General features: G+C 53.5%; 1 protein-coding gene across 5 annotated transcripts in view; it reads right to left on the bottom strand.

The window, feature by feature from the left end:
- Abcg1 (ATP binding cassette subfamily G member 1) overlaps window positions 1-17184 on the bottom strand; it is a 68390-nt gene that overhangs the window by 26799 nt on the left and 24407 nt on the right. Inside the window, exons 1-2 of one of the 5 annotated variants that reach the window (XM_045149451.1) lie at window positions 15599-15670; window positions 13446-13606 (exon numbers count right to left, since the gene is read on the bottom strand). The exons of 3 other annotated variants lie outside the window; for them this stretch is intronic. The gene's annotated coding sequence lies outside the window, so the exon portion shown is untranslated. Of the gene's footprint in view, window positions 1-2746; window positions 2769-13445; window positions 13607-15598; window positions 15671-17184 lie in introns of those variants that run through there. One more of the 5 variants, XM_045149452.1, reaches the window with a different exon arrangement.

Below are 17184 nucleotides of genomic sequence, written 5' to 3'. Positions count from 1 at the left end.
ACTGCCAGGCCAGAATCCAGAGAAAGCCCAGACGGAAGCCCCAGAGCTGAGGACCTAGAAGGAATGCACAGGACGGGGCGACACTGCCCGGGTGCTGAAGGGGCTTCTGCTGCCCATCCGTCTTTAACCACACCCCTTCCCCTCCCCGGCACTGACCTCCACGTCTCTATCCTTCGCTGGGTTCTTTGTGAGCTGCCTGCATGCTAGGTGGGAGCCATGCAGCGTAGCACCCTGTACGCGTCATCGACCCTGACAAGCAATCAAGAGCTAAGGATAGGGCTGGGGAGATGGCTTAGCGGTTAAGCGCTTGCCTGTGAAGCCTAAGGACCCCGGTTCGAGGCTCGGTTCCCCAGGTCCCACGTTAGCCAGATGCACAAGGGGGCGCACGCGTCTGGAGTTCGTTTGCAGAGGCTGGAAGCCCTGGCGCGCCCATTCTCTCTCTTCCTCTATCTGCCTTTCTCTCTGTGTCTGTCGCTCTCAAATAAATAAATAAAATTAAAAAAAAATTAAAAAAAAAAAGAGCTAAGGATAAGGAAGCCATCAGCTCCATGAGAATCACCTCCCCACCCCCACCCCCCCCGCCCGCCGGGGCTCTGGAAGAAGGATCTGGAACCAGAGGAGAGAGGGAAGCTTACATGTGATCTAGTGGACCCCAGAAAGCCCAGTGATTAACCAATTCTACCTTGGCAGGTTTTCATTCTGTAATGCACGGGATGGGGGTTGGGGAGAGACCTTCAAGAGTCAAGGAACATGGCTCCTGGTCACGACGGCCACAGCAGGCAGAGATTCTTGAGAACTACAGCTTCGGGGCGAACACGGAGTTGTCCTTCCTTACGTGACAATGCAATCCCAAGACTGCTCCCCAGTACATGTCCTCCAGGGCCTCCACACTTGTCCTGGGCTCTCCTAACCCCTCATCTCCTTCCTCCCATGCATCTCCCTCCTTGGTCTGCCTTCTCCTCTCTTCCTCTCATTCCCTATGCTTTTCTTTCCCTCTCTTTTCTCTTTCCTTTATCTTCATCTCCCTCTATTCTTCTCTCTCCCTTTTCTTTTTTTTAATGTTTATTTTTAATTTGTTTATTTATGACAGAGAAGGAGGGAGGGAGGGGGAATGGGTGCACTAGGGCCTCCAGCCACTACAAACGAACTCCAGACACATGTGCCCACTTGTGCATCTGGCTAACGAGGGTCCTGGACAACTGAACCTGGGTCCTTTGGCTTTGCAGGCAAATGCCTTAACCACTAAGCCATCCCTCAAGCCCCCCTTTTCTTTTTTAAAATAAAAAATTTTGTTTTAGAGAAAGAGGGAGGGAAGGAGGAAAAGAGAGAAAGACAGAGGGCAGGGGGGACAGAATGGGCACATCGGAGCCTCTAGCCACAGCAAAGGAACTCCAGACACATGCACCTCCTTGTGCATCTGGCTTACATCATGGGTCCTGGGGAGTTGAACCTGGGTCCTTTGGCTTTGCAGGCAAGTGCCTTAGCCACTAAGCCATCTCTCCAGGCCCTCCCCCCCTCTTCTCTCCCCACCCTACTCTTTTCCCCCCTGACAAACAGGAACTTCACCTTTCTTTCTGCACAGTCAGCACTGGCCTGGTGTAGACACTCGAAGCGCACGGATGAATAGATGGATGAGTGTACAGAAGGATGGATGGATGGGTGACAAACATTTGTGCACGTACAGTCATTTGGAACCATTTCTCACCAAGTAAAGGACTCATGAGTTCCTGTTATGCCCTCAGGATGAGCCGCTTTGAGACCACTGGCCACTGGGAGAAATGTCCTGATCCCTGGACTGCAGTGACTAGGAGGTGAAGACAGTGTCCAGCCAAGGTTGCTTCTCTCCCAGGCTGGCCTAGCGGCTAGCCCTGCTCTCACTAATGTTCAAGTGACACTGTCCTGTAGCCCCACAGTCTCTGTAGGTGTTGACAGCGCTGGTGGAGGAGGGGATGGAAGGCGCTCTTACATTCTACTTCTCCACAGCTTCCTGAAATACTTTTTCAACTCCAAGCTTCTGTCAGGCAGGAGACTTAGCCCAGCTTGGGCAGGAAGGTGTGGAGGAGGGTAGGGGATGGAGTCGCGGTGGGGGGGGGGAATGTCACACAGCAAGTAGGCTCATGGGAGCATTAGTGAGCAGTTTCCTGTCTAAAGAGTGAGTTTCCCCACAGGCACAGGCCAAGGAATGCTGTCTTGATTTCCAAGGGAGGAAACTGTCTTTTGTGTGGTTTTCCTTTGAAGGGGAAAAAAAAATTGCATACCTCTATGTAAAAAAAAAAAACAACAACAAAAAAACAGGATTCATCTGGTATCTTGCCACAATGGGGAAGTCATGAAGGGTCTTGGGACTGGGGACCCAGAAGTCTGGGTCCGAATGTTGAGCAGTACATTCACCTGTATACCTTCCTTATGAGCGCTATACCTCAGGGAACTCTGCACCAGAGTAACCACTCTAAATTCAGACAGTAGGCACATTTTGATTGCAGTCACCTAAGTTCCCATTAGTGGCTTTTGTGTAGCCCAGACAGAGGGACATCAGCGTCCCCTATAAAACTGACAGGCTCCCGTAGCTGGACCTGAGGATAGAGCAGGCAGCTGGGCTGCAGTCTCCTGGGACCTTTGTGCTGGTCCAGAACATGGTAGCGCACACCCCAAAGGGACCTGTCTTGCTAGGAGGGATGACAGGTGACCCACCCAATGGGGGCTTTGTAATGAGCCCTTTCCACTCACCGGCCTCAGGGACACTCACTTAGTTACTTACAAGCCAGCCTAGGTCCAGGCACAGGAGAGCAGGAACGCAATGAAGGTCACATCTTCACAGGGCTGGTATTAGTAGGGTTCAAAAATATGGACATCTGGGCTGGAGAGATGGCTTGGCTGTGAAGGCACTTGCCTGGGAAGCCTCATGACCCAGGTTCAATTCCCTAGTACCCACGTAAGCCAGATGCACAAGTGGTAAGTGCCACTGAAATCCCTTTGCAGTGACTAGAGGCTCTGGCATGCCCATTCTCTATCTGCCTCTTCCTCTCTCTCTCTCTCTCTCTCTCTCAAATTATTTTTTTAAAAAACAATTGGACATCTTTTGCATTTTGTGCAAACCGCGTGCCACAGAATCTCAACAACTCAAGGCCAGCTTTGCTAATGGAGCTCTATGTGTGTCTACTGGGCTCTTCACATTTTGCAGAAGTCTGAGGATTCACAGAGGGTGGACGGTCGCCAAGGCCATCTAGTGGGTTAGCAGAAGAAAGACAATTCCAAACACTTCTGTCAACATGAGGAGAGGGGATTGTTCTCAAACCGGGGACCACCCCGTACCCTTTGGCAGCCTGGGCAATTTGCAGTCTCGGGTCTCAGAGGAAAGCCACTCTCCTGGGAGCGGGCTGTTTTCACTGAGTCAACAGGTCAGCTCGATGCCTCCATGTGCGGAACCGGCATCCAGATCTAGGCTGCTGTCACAGGGCGCTGGCCAGAGCACGGGAAGAAATAACATACCAAGGCCAAGGCCAACACCTGGAGGTGGGCGGGGGCAACTTTCCAGGCTGATGCAGTGGGCCGTTCAGAATCCGAGGCCAGAAGCCCCCTCTGTCCGGCAGCTGCAGAGCTTCTGCTTCCCCAGTCACCTTCACCTTTCTGTTTCGTCACTCCGTCACCCCACAAACATTCTGGGTTAGAGCCCAGGCACGAGCGGGTCTTCTGCTTTAAGGAGACTTCTAGCCCTGCGTCCAGATTAGCTGCTCACAATCACCTCTCCCTCCGCTGGCAACCAAAGGTAGTTCCACACCGAATGCCAAATACCAAAGGGGTCTGAGTAGGTCCCTTGCTCAGCAGTGGCTGTGGGCCTGAGCCCTGGAGCCAGGTTCCAACCCAGGCTGCCTGCAGAGGTGACAAGTGAGCAACTCACTCAGGTTCCATTTAACCAGCTGCAGTCTGGAAAGGGGAGGCTGCTTCTGGAGAGATCCAGGGTAGACCAGGCTTTGATTCTCAGCGAAACGCAGAGGTGCCGTGCAGAGGTGCGATGCCTCCCAGTGCCGGTGGCAACCAGGTGAGGGGGGCACCCTCAGAGAAGGGGGCCTTTGTGTTGTGATTGTGCAAGTGTCAAATGCCACTGTGATAACTCAGGGTTCAGTGGAGAAACAAGAGGAGCAGGTCATCCCGAGTCAATGACCCGCCCTGAGAGGCCCCGAGGTGTTTACCGTCTCCTTCCCTTCCTCACTGGGCTGCCTGCAGAGGTGGCTGGGTCAGAGGGAGAATGCTTCCAGAAGGTCTCAGGCGAGGATTCTGCACTGCACACGTCTTCAGTGGAGGAGCGACATGGGGTTGCCAAGGCCTCCCTCCCTGGCATCTGCCAATCCCAGGCACCTATCAGCCAGGGATCCTGAGATGGACTTTCAAATCCTGCTCTTCTACCCTCTCGGCGACACTCTCCCATGGGAGACGGTCAAGTCCACCATGCCGACTGGGGCACTCTGGCTCCCAGCACTCCTCATCCATGAGGCCAGTTTCCCAGCTGCGGAAATCAACCCCGGCGTGAGCTGGACATATGACATTCCCTTACGGGTGCTCTGCACCCACACACAGCCGCCGTGAACCTCATTAGTCTTCAGGTGTGCTGTGCTGCGGGAGGCCTTGCTCCTCCCTGCAAGAGAGTTGTCCAAAATTCAGAAGGGAAGTGGGGACAAGCCGCGGGGGGGACACTGCTGTGGGGGAACCCGGCAGTCCCCGCTGCAGAAGGCGAGACACTGGCTTCAGTTCTGAGGCGTCCATTTTCTTCTTCTCACTTGTGACCCTTAATTTCTATTGTCAATCCGCTGAGAGACACTCCTCTTGAGCAGGTCGGTAAAGACACTTCCAGGAAGGATTTACTGTGCAGAGAAAGACCTTCCCCTCAGAGTGGGCAGCATTTTTTGTGGCAGCCTATATATAAAGAGGTTCCACCAAAAAAAAAAAAAAAGGTCCTTTGTGCCTGGTTGCCCTTGCTGCTTAGTGCCAAGTACATGTATCCCGTGGCCACTGTCCTTTGCACACACCGGACTCCAGCTTCTTCAGCCTTCCAGCATGGAACTTTCCTGGGCACAACGTCTGCCAGGTTCTTGTCCCCAGGGGAAGTGTTCCTCGCAGGCTGAAGAGGCATCTTGAGATCCGCACTCTGCGACTAGGAATGTAAAACTGACCTTGGCATTCCCATGTGTTCCTATGGAAACCTCTGGGGAGGAATGAGCAAGGTGGAAGAGTCCAAGCAGCCTAGGTTCCTCCCACACAGGCTGGTGAGGCGGCGGCCCTGGCCATGCCTCTATTCTGTTCCAGCCAGGTTTCTCCATCATAAGGGGGTTCCCCACTGTGAAGCCCCTTTCACTACTAGAGTCAGCCAGATGCAAGGCACGGGGGCTGGGCCACACAGGCAGACAGAAGTTGTGGGTAATGCTCCCTCCTACTCTCTGGGAGTATTTGGTGCTTGTGGAAATTACCTCCAACAAGGCCGGACCCACGTTCACTGCAATGCACGGCTGGGACAGGATGCCCTCCGCACCAACCCTGTCACAGGCACTCTTTTGTTCATGTAGATGTTTTCCAGCCGGTCCTGAACAAAGACCATTAAGAAGCAACACAGGAGTCCCAATAGAGCGAGGCATTTCCTAGCTTTGCCAGACGAGACTGCACCCAGCCCCACTGCGCTCTGCCCAGCTCCCATGCGCACCACAGGGCCTTGTGACACAGAACTGATTTTCTTTTCTTTCTTTTTAAAATTTTTTTGTTTATTTTTATTTATTTACTTGAGAGCAAGAAAGAGAGAAAGAGGCAGAGAGACAGAGAGAATGGGCGCGCCAGGGCCTCCAGCCACTGCAAACGAACTCCAGACGCGTGCGCCCCCTTGTGCATCTGGTTAACATGGGTCCTGGCGAATCGAGCCTCGAACCCGGGTCCTTAGGCTTCACAGGCAAGCGCTTAACCACTGAGCCATCTCTCTAGCCCCCCACCTTTTTTTTTTTTTTTTTTACTGGATATTCATATTCTTTGACTTGAGGTAGAAGGGCAGGCAGACATACTCCTGCTCTCCTGGTGAAATTCAACATTGAGGTCATGGGACGTGAACATCACAGCCAAGCCAAGAGGCTCTGGGGCTGGGGAGACGGCTCGGTGGCACAGTGTTTGCTGTGAGCGTAAAGACCCGAGTGTGGGTCCCCAGAACACATATAAAACACGAGGAACTGGTGGCCCACGCCTGTCATTCCAGTGCTGAGCATGGTGGAGACAAGAGGATCCCCGGGGTTTGCCGCTGGTCGTGTGAATCAGTGAGCTCCAGCTTCAAGCAGAGACCCTGCCTCAGACAAAGAAGATGAAGCGCCATGGAGGAAGGCATCTGGCGCTGGGCGTGGTGGCGCACGCCTCTAATCCCAACACTCAGGAGGCAGAGGTAGGAGGATCGCCGCGAGTTCGAGGCCACACTGAAGACTACATAGTGAATTCCAAGTCAGCCTGGGCTAGAGTAAAACCCTATCTCGGAGGAAAAAAAAACACCACATTGGCATTAATCTGTGGCCTCCAGTGTGCACCGAAAAAATATGAACATGCATATAACACAGAGAGGATAGAGATCTGATCTGACACTCATGCTCATTACCAGGGTCTGGAGAGCAGGAGCAGGTAGTGAAGGGAGGTAGGGCAGATGCTGGAGGAGCATCTTTGCTGTGTAGCGTTGCTTCGGGGCGCAGGCCAGGGACCACACCACACCACCGCTGACGTGCGCAGGCCTCTCGAGCTGTCAGAGAGCTGCGCGGTGCCCGTTTAGTGCATATGCAGGTGCTCCGCCCGGATGAAGCCTCCTTGTCCTCGTGAACACCTGTCCTGCCCACAGCTGGCACTTCACCTCCTGTGCTTTCCGGGGAGAGCCCCTGGACTTTACTGTTTGGTGGTGGCCAGTCAGGTGCGCCAGTCTACAGCGGCAGACCTTCTTCTTGCCCTCTAAGTGGAGTCTGATGTCTGGCATCCTGTATCCACTGTGAACGGTGTCGGCCGTGGTGTGGATGCGAACTTTTGTTCACAAGGAAAAAAAAAAACAATAATAAAATGTTGTCCCCGGCATCTAATCTATAGTACTAAATAGTTACCTGGGGATGTCACAGAAATGTAAAAAAGAAAACAGTCTATGCTGGAGTAATGTTACATGTTGTCATGATCTGACTCATCTTCTTCCTTCAAAGACTCCTCAGCATATTTCTCTGCATCCTGCTTTTGTCGCGTGGACTTCCCAGCACGGCGTTTCCCAGCCACGTCCTCCCCACAGCTCAGGGGAGCAGGCAGCCGGCCTCTAGCATATTCAATCCCCCCACCTTGGAACCAATTTCATGCCAGGTCCCGATCATGCTATGTGGGTGGCCTTGCACCTTGACAGTGTGCCAGTCAGAAACAAGGACACTGACCGCATGCTGTATGAAGATGCGCGGCCCCCAGCTCTGCTTGCTGCACAGCATCTCCAGGGAACGGCGCAGCTCAGCTCGGGGAGAAGCTGCGTGGGACGTCGTCCAGGGGCTTCCAGTGACTTCCACACTTTTCCAGGCTCTGCTTCGGAGCGCTGACTCTAATGAGTTGCGTGACCTTGGCCAAGCAACACTCCCCCCACTGCTTCCTAAAACTCCTTCTCCTCAGCAGCTAATGAGCACGAGACGAGCGCTCGGCCTTAGGGTGTCTGTAACGACATGCGCGCTGAGCCTGGCACAGGGCAAGCTCAACAAACGGTAGCTGCTGCAATCGAATTAGAGACAAAATGCGAAACCATAAGGCTGAGGAGGGCAAGCACCGGGCCGGCGAGGGCCAAAGGTCCGCTCATTTCAAGAAGTGACAGCTAAGTGGTCACATCCATGTGAATCAAGCACCCTGTCTGAGTCCAGCGTACGTGCAGGGCACCAGCTCCACCAAGGAACTGGGCCTGAGGTTAGACATGTCTGATCTGTTTACTTAGGTCTGTGATCCAAGAGCTCACCCAGCTCTTGGGATGTTCGGGAGTCTCTGGGGCTGCTCGGGGTGGGGGGAGCATCTCTCAGTGTGGGAGGAATCGTGTCCCCAGCATCTGCTCTGGAGTTGACTTGTAGCTGTGACAACCTGTCGACACCACAGTGCATGGCAATTTGGGCAGACTGGCACCCCCCGGGGCCCAGCAGACAGGGGATCTTATGAGCAGCAGCTGAAGGACCCATCCCCAAGGGAAGGCAGGCAGATGTGTATCCTGTCAGTACCCAATTAACGTCTGCTGTGGGGAGCCCTTGTGACCTTTGGGGACCATGCCCTCCCCAAGTGGAATGCAGTCTACCTTGATATCCACAGCCCGGCAGGGAGGGACCAGAACTTAGGTGTCTCAGAGGATGGGAGAAGCCAGAGAGGCCAAGAGCCTCTGCAGGGCTTCACAGAGGAAGTGCCCAGACCAGGACAGCTACTCGTCATGACAGGGGACCCCCAACTCCAGTGGGCTCCCCCTAAGGCCAGGTGGAGAGAGAGGCTGGCTGGAAGCTAAATCTTGGCCAGCCAGGCAGGGTCTGAGGTCTTAAGGAGAAAGCGTACAGCTTCTGAGTCTGGGCGGAGGATGGGAGAAGGTAAGAACCGGGAAGCAGCCACTTCTCCCCAGGCAGGGTAAGGGTGGAGCCTGGGCCAATGAGCGGCCGGTCAGCAGGCCTTGGAGGTTTCCACCTGTCACGACCCTCCAGCATCAAGCGGGGAAGAGAAAAGCTCAAAATCCAATCCAGAAACTCCATGTTGGGCTCCTTCCCTCCGACAGAGCCATCCCTTGGTGAATCTGTCCTGGGTATATGCACACACGTGTATATCACCAGCATGTGAACACAGGCACCTGGTGTGCGCATGTCTGCAGCATGGTGCACACAGCATGGGAGCGTGCGTGCACGCACACTCACGCACACACGCCATATAGGCACACTCATGCACACCAGGTGTGAGTGTGCAAACTTGGTCATCAGCGCACAGCCCCGCAGCCCCTGCCCCAGCACGGCCACAAAGACGCAGCATTCACATCTGCCTGACAGCGTAGCGTGTATTTTTATGCTTCTAAAAGCAGAGCTGGTCTTTTTCCAGGCTTCTAAACCTGGCTGGAACAATTCAGCAAAAGTTGTCCTAATTGGTTACATGATGCCAATAACACCAGTAATGCACCCAGATGAGCTTTGAATGCCACATCAATGGTCCCAGGCTCTGCACCCTAAACCACACCTGCCTCTGGTTGTGGGGGTTGCCAGGATGAGAGCAGCCTAGCTTCCTCCCTTCCTCTCACCCTCTCCCCCATGCCCTTAGCCCCTAGTTGAAGGGCTCCAGGGCAGACTGACTGCTTCACTTGACCCTTCACCCTCTTTCCCACACAGCAACCTCAAGACCCAAAGAACAGAATTCCATATCCCTGTGACACCCAGGAGTATATCTTCTGTACCCTTCTTCCAGCTTTCCACCTGTGCCCAGGGGACTCCTGAATTGCCCTCGTTTCTGGCAGCATGTGGCAAAGCTGCATCTAACAAGCAAATCCTTGCACTCCGTAATTGCTGAAATGCATGGGAGCTTTGCTGATGCCCATGACAGACACAGGCTCTGGGACATGGGCATAGGAGACTTTCCATGTCATAGAGAGAGAGAAAAAAAGCAGAACAACTCACCAGTCTCCCTAAATGCGCGCATAACACACACTGCCCATTGGTCACCCATCAGTTGGTAACTTGGGCCTGGTTGAAATCCCCTGGGAGACTTTGGCCACATCGTGCTGTGACAGGCCAACCACAGAGGTGACAGGGTCAGGTGGCTCTTTTAGACAGCCCGGGTGACCCCTAAGAGTGAAAGGGCAGGATGTCTGCTCTTGCTGGAATTCTCATCTCTTTACCTAGCTCTGTTTTTCCACAAACAACCTGGGCCTCTCCTGGGAGGGAGGTCTTTCGTAGGATTTAAACATTGTGGGTGGTCAAGTTCAGCCCCTGGAACTAGGTGTCAGGGCTAGCCTCTGCCAGCCTCTCCCTGAGACAGCCCCTAGCCCTAACCCACCAGCTGGCTCTCTGGTTCACCTGAGTGGGAAGGCAGGGTCCACCACCATAAGGTTATAAGTACATTTGTGAGGGGAGGGCACACCCTCTGAGCTGCCTGACCACTTGGAAGCTTCCAGATGCTGGCGAGTTTCCCCTCAGCTCCCCAGGTCCAGCTGGGCGGAGCCCCCTAAGCCCTTACTCTCCACATGGGCTCTTCACCCCTTCCTACTCCCCACGAGGCAAGAGCCCTTTGAACTTGCGTTTCTTTCCATTTTCTCCACAGTTATCCCAGGCCCTCTACGTGGGATCTCTAGCCACGTGGGTATCTTTCCATGGCTCTGTACTTCCCTCAATAAATAGAATGATTTCATAATTATCCTTCTCAGTCTAATTTTATTTAATGTTTTGATTCAAATTAGAAATGGACCTAGCGGCTTTCCTAAACCCTTGATAGCCTGTTACAGAGGGACACCCACTGCAGGATTCTGTGAACAGGAGGTCCCCAGAGCCCTCAGGTGCACAGACAGCAAGTGGCATGGTGGCCGCCATGAGCCGGGAAGAGATGGGGATGTTATGGGAACAGAGTCTCGGTTTGGAAAGATGAGAAAGTTCTGGAGATGGATGGTGGACATGAAAGCACAATAATTAAAACATACTAAGTAGCACTCAATTTTATGCTTCAAATGGTGAAAACCAAATGGACAGTGGCCACCTGACCACTGACTACTCTTCACAGAGGCACTCTGATTCGCCATCCTGGCTATGGTCTCACAGGCCCTTCCCACCTCACCTCTCAGCGGATTCAACCCCTGGTGCAGTTCTCTCAGCCCCCATCTTGAAGCAGATGCCTCTCCCTCCACCCATCCGGCTTGGATCAGGTATTTCCAGCCGGGTTAGGCACAACTTGGCATCCACACAGTGACGGGGACCAGCTGCCTCAATGAACACTGTGTAAGCAGTGTCCGGTCTCCCCCATACGCCCCCGACGAGGCACACATGACCTCCTCGCTTCTGTATTTACTCTGTCTACTTAACAGCCCCATAGGTCACCAGCAGGAGCCAGCCGGAGGCTCACGGGTGTTACTACAATCCTCAAAACCCTTCTCTCCCTGCACTGGGGACCCAAGGGGATACAATGGCAGCTCCCAGGTGGGTCTGCTATGATGACAGCATCATTCCCTAATGTGACCCAAGGGGCTCTTTGTGTGGAAGGCTTCAGGCAAGAACAGGAAGTAGTACAGCTGGTGGGCCTCTCCTTTGTCTGGATCTGGCTGCACTGAGCCCAAAGGTCCAGCCTTCTCTCCATCCTCCACAGTGCCCGGGAGATGTGCTGGCTCATCTGGCCTGCTCCTCTAGTCTGCTTCTTATGCTCTGCCTAAGCCCTGGGCCTCCTGCTCGATGGAGCCCCGTGATTCAGGGGTGGGATGTGAGCTCTCTGGGAGCAGCCTGTGCGTCCCCATAGTCAGCCGGCTACAAGGCTGTGTGAGAATATACAATCACCATCCTCAGCTTCCAACTGTGTATCAGTTACTTTCACATTGCTGGGATAAAATACCTGATAAAAACTTGGCTTAGGGCTGGGGTGATGGCTTAGTGGTTAAAGCACTTGCCTAGAAAGCCAAAAGACCCAGGTTTGATTCCCCAGGACCCACGTAAGCCAGATGCACATGGTGGTGCAAGCGTTTGGAGTTCATTTGGGTACCCATTCTTTCTCTCTCTCTGCTGAAGCCTCCCCACCCCTCTCTCTCAAATAAAGAAATAAATGTTTTAAAAATTAGTTTATTTTAGCTCATGGTTCACGGTGACGGTCCATCAGGGTGGGGAAGGTGCAGAGGCAGGAGCTGGAGGCAGCTGGTCACATCCTGGACAGCAGGAAGCTGAGAGCAATGGATTCTGGTACCTAGTAAGCTCTCTCCTTTTTATATAGTTATGGTAGCTTAAATAAATGACTCCCCCAATTTATTCAGTTTATTAAAAGCTTGTAATTTGGATCTCCAGCTGTCTGGCTGGAGGAGGCATCATTAGGTGGATCCTAGGGTCCAGCCCAAAGATATGGGATGGATTTGGAATTCTATTCCAAAGATATCCATGAAATGTGCATGTTTGCCTGCTTTTTGGTGGTAGATTTTCCTCTCTCTCTGCTTGGACCTGTAAAAGCAGGCCAGCTTTTTCTGCCATTGTGGAACTTACCCTGGATCTGTAAGCTTCAAGAAATCTCTTCTTCCTCCCACAAACTGTGTGTGGTCTGGAAGTTCATCCAGTGACCTGAAGCTGTCTGCATTAATAGTCCAAGACCCCCACCCCTGGAACGGTCTCTCCCACAGTTAATGTGGGGAGTCGCACTTCAATGAACTTAATCTAGATAATACCTCACAGGTGATTCTAGGTCCTGTCAGGTTGACAATCAACATAAACCATCACTAACAGTGTCTACTCTGAACACTGATGTGGTGCCCAGCTAGGCAGGCATGGTGCTCTGTAGAACTGTTTGCAACAGCTGCTGGCACAAATCTCCCTTTCGTGGCCATCCTTGGAGGTGGCTTCTCCGGGCCTTACTCATCTCCTTCCAATATACTTGGCTTCCAACAACATTGGGAAGAGGGCTTCCCTCTGAGCCCCGCTAAAGCAAGGTTAAAATCCAAGTGGTACTGGGCATGGTGGCGCACGCCTTTAATCCCAGCACTTGGGAGGCAGAGGTAGGAGGATCACTGTGAGTTTGAGGCCACCCTGAGACTACATAGTGAATTCCAGGTCAACTTGGGCTAGAGTGAGACCCTACCTCGGAAAAAAAAGAATTCCAAGTGGTGAGCCGGCCTGGTGGCGCACATATGTAACCCCAGCTACAAGGGAGGCCAACAGGGAAGCATTACAAGTTCAAGGACTTCCTGGACATCTTAGTGAGAACTTGTTACAAAATAGAAAATGTGAGAGGGGTGGGGAGCAGGGGATATACCTCAGTGGTAGAGGGCTTGCCGTGCATGTGTGAAGCCCTAGGTTCAATCCAAGCAGGGAACCTCAAAACCCAAAGGGAGGGCCCCGTCAGGACTCAGGAAGAAGAGGAGGGTGATAGGAAAGTAGAAAGGAAGGTCAGGCAGGAGTGTGGCCCCCCAATACACACCTGCAGTCATGGAGCCACAGAGAGACTCTGTTCTTTGAAGCACGTCTTCTGAGAGTAAAGTGAATCGAGGTTTGTCTCTGGACACAAGGCTGATTAACAACAGAGACATGCCCCTCTGAAACCGAAGGCAAAGCCACCTAGAAGCGGCACTGGCCTTTCGAAAAGCCACAGGTGAGACGTGTCACGGAGTGGGGGTGCGGGGAGGCAGGAGGAGTTTGGCTACGCTGCCACCCAGCAGACACCAGGTGGATACCCAACAAATACCGGGCTCTCTCTGCTCTGGGCATTCAGGTTCTTGGCCCCATGTGGCTGGTTCTTACCTTGAGCATCCACACCTGGACAGAGGAGAGCCCGGCTGCGAGGAATGAAAGCCGCTGGGCTGAGCGGAGTCGGCGAAGCACTTGCTTTGCAAGCATGAAGATGCCCAGAGCCTGTGTAAAAGCTGGACTGGGCATAGTGGCATGTGCTTGGAATCCCAGAACTGGAGAAGCAGAGACAGAGGGATCCCTGGTGCTTTCTGGCCGGTCAGTCTCAAGACCAATGAGAAACTATATCTCAAAAAGGGTGATCAGGGCTGGAGAGATGGCTTAGTGGTTAAGGTGCTTGCCTGCGAAGCCTAAGGGCCCCATGGTTGACCCTCCAGACCCCATGTTAGCCAGATTCACAAAAGGTGAGGCAAGAGCAAGGTCACACATGCCCGCTAGGCAGTGCCAGTGTCTGGAGTTTGACTGCGGTGGCTGAGGCCCTGGTGTGCCAATTCTCTCTCTCAAAATAAATAAATTACTTTTAAAAAGGGTGATCAGCATTCCTGAATATGACACTGGAGGCTGTCCTCTGGCTTCCACATGCATGCCTAACACATGCATGCACACCCACACACACGTGTGCCTGTACACACAAGAACACACACACATATGCACGAAAACGAAAGCTAGTGACCTCTGACCTAAGATGGTAAATTGCAATACTCCTCATCCCAAATTGAACCCCGGAAGAAAAGAAAGGGAACATTAACGTGATAGTGTGGAATGAGGTCTCCCACGCACAGGTGACAACTTGCATCTCTTCTCACCTTGGCCACCATGGAGAGCTGCAGATGCCCTGACAAGCCCCCGCTGTGATGTGTGACCGTGTCTGGGAAGCATCCTGGGGACAGGTGCAGCAGCAGCTGTTTAAAGGACTGACTGCTGTGTCTGTAACCACACACCTGGCGGCTCTATGCCTACCTTGTAAGAGGCGGCAGGAGGCCTGCTCATCCCAGACTGAGTTCTAGCAGCCCACCAGGAATTCCCCTCGGGACCCCAAGGTAGAGGCTGAGCACTGCCTGATCGCTCCACAGAGCTTTCCAGTTCCTCCCCACGGGAACAACTCCACCTGCCTCCAAAACGGGGCACTAGCCTTCCATCGCTGAGCCCTCCCATCACCTCCCCTCACGCCTCAACGTTCTCTCCACTCGCCTGTCTGGCCGGCATGCCTTGGCCATTCAGCCATCCTGCCTGTACGCGCCCCAGGAGGTAAAGGTGACGGGCCACACTTGCACACATCATGGGACCACACCTCCCTGTGTCCCCTGTGGACTTGTTTGCTCTGTAACTTGGGGACATAAATACCCACCTAGAGCCTGGGAGATAAGAGTGATAGAAAGCTTATAAAGGCCCTCATGTATGGCAGGGCCAATGTGCCCACAGACTGCCCCCAGGACCCACCCACACCAAGTGCTCTTCCTCCAGGCCACTGGGCCACAACACCTCTCTGAGTTCCCTTTAGGCCTCTGCCATTGTACTGCCCATGGAGTGCAGGCAGAAGGCCTTATGGACAAACGGTGTAGGTTCTAACCTTGCCTCTCACCTGCTGAGTGACAGAACTCCCTGGCCCTACAAAAAGGTGATAAGAGGAGCTCAACTACGGTTGAGGGGCCTGCAGAACAGCCTGTGTCAGACTCCACTGTTGCTTTGTGCCTCACGCCCTCCTCTTGTTGCTGGGAATGTGACTTGGCTCGGCTACCGTTGCCAGCCAGCGTCTGATGGGCCTGAGCGCCCTGGCTGGGGAGGCAGGTGTCCCACATATGGTGCTGTTATTCCAGGGCGGACCTGTACCCACGCCAGGACAGGTTTCTAGAGACAGCACAGGCATAACTCTGAGAGAGACAAAAATATCTGGTAATGTCAGAAGCTCAGTTACAATAGTTGTAAAACAACCTGTGTGCGTCCCTGAAATGTGACACATGTCACGGGGCCAGGGAAGATCACCTGGTGGTTAAAGATGTTTGCTTGCAAAGTCTGCTGGCCTGGGGTTCGAGTCCCACGCCACCCACGTAAGCCAGACACAAAAAGTCATACAAGTGTCTGGTGCTCAGAGGCCCTGGCACATATGTGCACATGCCCATGTGTACACATGCACACGTGCACACACACACACAAACACACATGTGTGCATATAAACAAATAAAAATTGGGAAAAAAAAGCCACATACCACAGTGTGTGAGACCTAAAACACTAAAGTGTAACAGTCAGCCAGGTGCTTCCAAAGAAGAATGGCTAGGCTGAGGAGGAGCCCATGGGCTGCTCTTGGCGGGTGTTCAGGAGGCCGCTGGGCCATCTTTGGGGCACATCCATGAGCCAGTGAGCTGGAATGCATGCCTCAACCTTTGGATGTCACCACCCGTGGCTACCCGCCCTGGGAGCCCGAACTTCCTCTAGGGCAGGAGGAAAACTGGGTCCGGTGGACCAGACAACTCAGGAGAGCAAAACAACCGTGGGTCTGACGCCTTTCACGGGGTGACAATGCTTCAGTTCCCCAAGTCCCAGTTCAATTCTAACCAGGTCCTGATGCCCAGGAATAGGGTTTCAGTAGGAAGTACCATCATGGGTTGGCTCGGCTTTGGCAGGGGAGTGTCCCACACCTGACTAGAAACCCTGCCGGTCCTCTTCCCCCTCCCGCCCGAGGACAGATTAGCTCACACAAACCCACTCACAGGAAACCCAAGTGCAAGATCTGCTGCACTCCCTAACCTGCTGAATGCAGGCATTTTGCTATTTTATTTGGCATCCAGAGCCTGCTGTCTGGATAGATGCCCTGGGGACAGAAAGCCCGTGGAGCAGCATCTAAGGTGGAGGATCTGGCAACCAGCTCTCTGTATCCCTCCTTCCCTCCCTCTCTCCCACCTTTGTCCCCCGCCCCCCCACCCATCTTCTAGACTCAGGAAGAAAGTTCCTTAGGAAGCCAGGGGAGTTGCTGACATGCTGGGCCTCCTCCGTGAGCCAGTCTTTGCCCTCTCCAAGGTCCCCCTGACTCCAGGGGAAGGGTGGGCAGGGCCGCTTCCTGACCCTGGTTTTCAAGGGTCAGGTATGGCTGCTGGGGGGCTAGGACTTCTCTGCTCTAAATAAGCAGGGCTCCAAGCGGAAGCCAGCAGCACCTGCAGTCCCTGGGTGGTGCCAACTCCAACTTGGGCCGCATGTGGTAACTCAAAACCTCTGAGGTGGGACACAGCCACCTGTGCTCCCAAGCCCTCGGGCCAGGCTAGTGCTAATGCCGCATTCCCTTTCAGCTGATGGAGGTGTGAGAAATGCAGCGCAAGTCACAAACAAACAGCTCCCTCTGGTCACTGGCCCACGTCACCAGCAGCTCTGAGGGCTGTCGCCACTGGAGTGCGGAATAGACAGAAAGCCAAGGGAAGTGAATGAGCCCCTTGGGGACAGCAGGTCTCCTGCAGGGCAAGAGCCTCCTTCAGTCCACTACCATCACCACTGCTCAGCACCGGCCTGCGATCACACTCTGAACCCAAGAGCTCCAGCGTCTTCTGCTCTCGGGGCACAGGGTTTGTTTCGTATTTATTTACGTTTATATTTATTTAAGAGAAAGAGGCAGAGAGAGAGAAAATGGGCACGCCGGAGTCTCTAGTCACTGCAAACAAATTCCAGATGCATGTGCCACCTTGTGCATCTGGCTTACACGGGTACTGGGAGAATCGAACCTGGGTCCTTAGGCTTTATAGGCAAGTGCCTGAATTGCTAAGCCATCTCTCCAGCCCCAGGGCTTGTTTTTTTTTTAATTGACAT

Source organism: Jaculus jaculus, chromosome 5 (genome assembly GCF_020740685.1).
Source record: "Jaculus jaculus isolate mJacJac1 chromosome 5, mJacJac1.mat.Y.cur, whole genome shotgun sequence".
Classification (NCBI taxonomy): domain Eukaryota; kingdom Metazoa; phylum Chordata; class Mammalia; order Rodentia; family Dipodidae; genus Jaculus; species Jaculus jaculus.
Note: the sequence above shows the minus strand (reverse complement) of the source record. Positions and strands in the feature narration are given on the sequence as shown.